The sequence below is a fragment of the Meriones unguiculatus genome, chromosome 8, assembly GCF_030254825.1.
Source record: "Meriones unguiculatus strain TT.TT164.6M chromosome 8, Bangor_MerUng_6.1, whole genome shotgun sequence".
In the NCBI taxonomy this organism is placed as follows: domain Eukaryota; kingdom Metazoa; phylum Chordata; class Mammalia; order Rodentia; family Muridae; genus Meriones; species Meriones unguiculatus.
The window spans coordinates 90,194,026-90,197,561 of record NC_083356.1 but is presented as its reverse complement, the minus strand read 5'-3'; the positions used below and the strand labels follow the sequence as shown (position 1 = coordinate 90,197,561).

Sequence of the window (3,536 nt, the reverse complement as noted above, 5' to 3'; positions counted from 1 at the left end):
TCTGATCAGCCCTTGCAAAACTATTTTTAATTTTATCTGTTTGTTGGGATTGTCATCTTAGTGACAAGGTATGAAAACCCTCATCCTTCACATTCTAGAAGGTGAACACAATTATCTTAAAGTTAGAAGCAATGTGTCATATTATTTTCACTCAGATTTATAATCTCCAGGAGTTAAATGACAATACAAACCCACAACATTTTCCTTAAAAAACAAATTTTCTACAACAACGTTACTTTTATTTTTTTCTTTAAATTTTAAATAATAATTATGGTCATTTTGAATGTTTTAAATAATACATGAAAAGTCAAGGAAAAGATAAAAATAGCTCAAAATTCTACCATTCCCATCATAGACCAGTGGCTTTCAACCTTCCTAATGCTGCGACATTTTGATATAGTTCCTCATGTTCTGGTGACCCCCCCCAAAAAAAAAAACCCATAACTGTAATTTTGCTACTGCCATGAATTGTAATTTAAAAATCTGACATGCAGGCTATCTGATATGCTACCCCAAAGGGATTTCAATGCACAGTCAGGGAACCACTGTGTAAACATTTTAACCCTTCCTGTCTGTTTTCCAACCTTTTATGAGTCAGGGAGTGAGCCTGATTGCCACAAAATTGTCAGGTCCCAATATCAAACTAAACTCACTATTTAATTGAATTTGTTTTTTAATTGTAAAGCCAGGCTTGTCTTTGGCTGTGATAACGATTGAGTCCTCACGTTCATATACAAAGCCTCAATTGTTTAAAATCATTTTAAGATCTTTGAGGGTTGGCGCCGTGGCTTAGCTGGTTAAAGCGCCTGTCTAGTAAACAGGAGATCCTGGGTTCGAATCCCAGCGGTGCCTGGTTTGCCTGGGATGCGGTATATTATTGCCGAATTATTGGTAGCTACCCTGAAGGGAAATTCTGCCACCCTGGGTTCCTCTTTCCATTGCCCAGTGTACTCCGTGGACCCTCCCTGCGCCCTTTTAAGGGTTTAGAGACCCAGGAGCCTCCGAGCCGAGCCCTGGGGTGGGGAGGGTACTGGTTTTATTTGCTATAATAAATTCAAATGTAATTAAAAAAAAAAGATCTTTGAGGGCTCAAGATGACATCCTTAAAATTAACATAATTAACTGAGTGACACACTAGTTTAATTAATAAAGCAATGAAGAAAGGCCAGCAGCTGCCTTCAGGTGGGGATGATATGGCAGTTGGCCTCTAAGAAGCTGGGCTGGTAGGAGTCTGAGCGTATCTGTGGCAGACAAAATAGAAACAGTTTTGTTATGGCAACTTTCTAAATGATATGAATGACTTGTTTCCAATTTTTAGCATTTTCTTTCCAAACTTTGTGAACTTTGTGTCAAAATGATGCATTTTTCTAGCACCTGCAAAAATTAGAGCAAATTCAGATGTTATTTCCTTCTTGTGACTTGAATCGTTCCTTAATAATAAGCCAAGGAAGTTTGCCCTTGCAGTTCTGTCCCACCCTCTTTCGCGTGTGCCACTAGCCAGCGTGCAGAGCAGGCTGTTCAGATTTCCGGTTTTGTAAGGAGCCCAGCAGTGAACTTCCCTGCCCCTCTCCATGGTGACTGTCGAATTGCTTTCTGAAAAGGCTGCATTAATTCCCTATTCCTTGCAGGTGTGGAAGTTTGCCAAACTCTCACAAACACAGACTTCTATGAAGCTTCTAAATCTTTGCAGATCCTGTAATTGAAAGAAAAAAAAAAAAAAAGAATTGTATCTAAACAAAGTAAATGGTTTTAAAGTAACACTTTGCTGTATTTATTGTGCAGGTGGGCATGCATGTGCCTCCACACAGGCGACAGCACGCATGTGATCGTGAGATGACAACTTGCAGGAGTTGCTCCATCTTCCTGCCATGTGATTCCCAGGAATTGAACTCATCAGCAAGTGACTGCAACCACGGAGCCATCTTGCCAAACCCAAGTGCTTTTAGTCTGTGTTTCTGATAATGTCTGGATGCTGCTGTGAACGCTGGAATGTGAAAGCATCTCATTCACTCATTTCCTTGATCTCCTTATCGGTGGGCATCACATCAACTAGTAGCCACAAAACACTGCCATGCAGATGGTGAAAACTTTTGCTTCTCTTGCAGAGGAGTGTTTGCATTTAAAAAGTGTTTACAAGGCTGAGGCTCCTAGGAAGCTTCATGTGAATTCTACTTAATCTCCTTTGACCCTGAGAAAAATGACAGCTCAAAGAATGGGAGGCACCGGCAGCTGCCCTGGCCTGTGCTGGTATGAGTTCGGTCGCAGCTGTCTCTGGATCCAAAGAGGTCCCTCTTCTAAACAAGGGCTAAAAGTGTCTTTTGTGTTTCCAGGTTCCAGAGTCTTAATTTTCCATGTGCGGGTCTAGCGTATATGGACAATATTTTAAAGGAGTAAACAAAATGCCACGCATGGCATTTGCACAGATGACAGAGAAAGCATGCTTTTCAGTGTATGAGCCTTGAACTTCTTTGGTGGGAGATTGTGTCTAATCCATCCTCATCCTTGTGTCTTCCATGCCTGGCAGAATGCCTGGCACAGGGTTGGAGGAGTGGGAACATCCCTGTATGCCTTGGAAATCTGGGCGGAGGAACAAGTTGAATGTTTAGAGAACTCCTTTCATACAGAGGCTGCTGGTTTGAGTTACGATAAGATATCTTAAACAATAAACAAGTACAAGTTCTCTCTAAAACTACAACTGACTGATTGACAAATTTGGATCCTGGTATCAACTTTATTAGGAACCAGAAAAGAAAGCTTGATTATCACCAGAAATTCTGTTACTAGGGAACTAGTAAGTTCAAACACTGCATTACTGATGAAGCTGAAAACACAAGTTAGAAGACAAAAATCCATCAATGGTCAATAAGAGAAGTCTGCAAAGAGTCATCTGATTTTCTTGTTATGCACCTTCTTTAAAAAAAAAAAGTTAAAGCTGAGATGTACCTCATGTACTATGGAATCTACCCTCTCGTGTGGACAGCTCAGTGGGCTTCAGCATCTTCACAAAGTTCTGCAACTACCCAGAAGATCCTTACCCTTGGGGAGCACCAATTTGCCTTAATTTCCATCTTCTTACCTGTAGTTCTTGGGAACCTATGGCCTCAAGCAGGTGGTGGCTGGTAGCACCATATCTTTGAAGGCGTTCTGCTTCTGAGACCCCATCCTTCCTTTCATCCTCTCCAGTAAAGGCTATACCAAGCTCAGAGACGCCAAGAAAGTTCAAGTAGGGAAATCGCTTTTCATTATACAGAGAACCTCTGAGACAGCCTGGGTAGGATTAATTAAAGAGTGTATGGATCACAGCCTTTGCCGAAGAAGAATACTGCTTGCTGCCAAGACTGAATGTCGCTGTCTTCTAAAGAGATACATTAGCACAGTGATTACTTTCATAGCTAAAAAAGTTACCTGCCACCAGAATACAACATGAGATCTTGAATGGATTGAATAAGACAAACCTTGGCTTGCACGCGAGCACTGACAATTGGCATTGTTTAAGGTCCTGGGGTTCAATCCCAAGCACTGCTAAAAGAAAAAAT

At 41.2% G+C, this 3,536-nt stretch overlaps 1 non-coding gene across 1 annotated transcript; it reads left to right on the top strand.

The window, feature by feature from the left end:
• The first annotated feature begins 778 nt into the window (after positions 1-778).
• On the top strand, positions 779-852 carry Trnat-agu (transfer RNA threonine (anticodon AGU)). Its single transcript has one exon. It is a non-coding gene; the product is annotated as a tRNA-Thr (tRNA).
• The last annotated feature ends 2,684 nt before the right edge of the window (positions 853-3,536 follow it).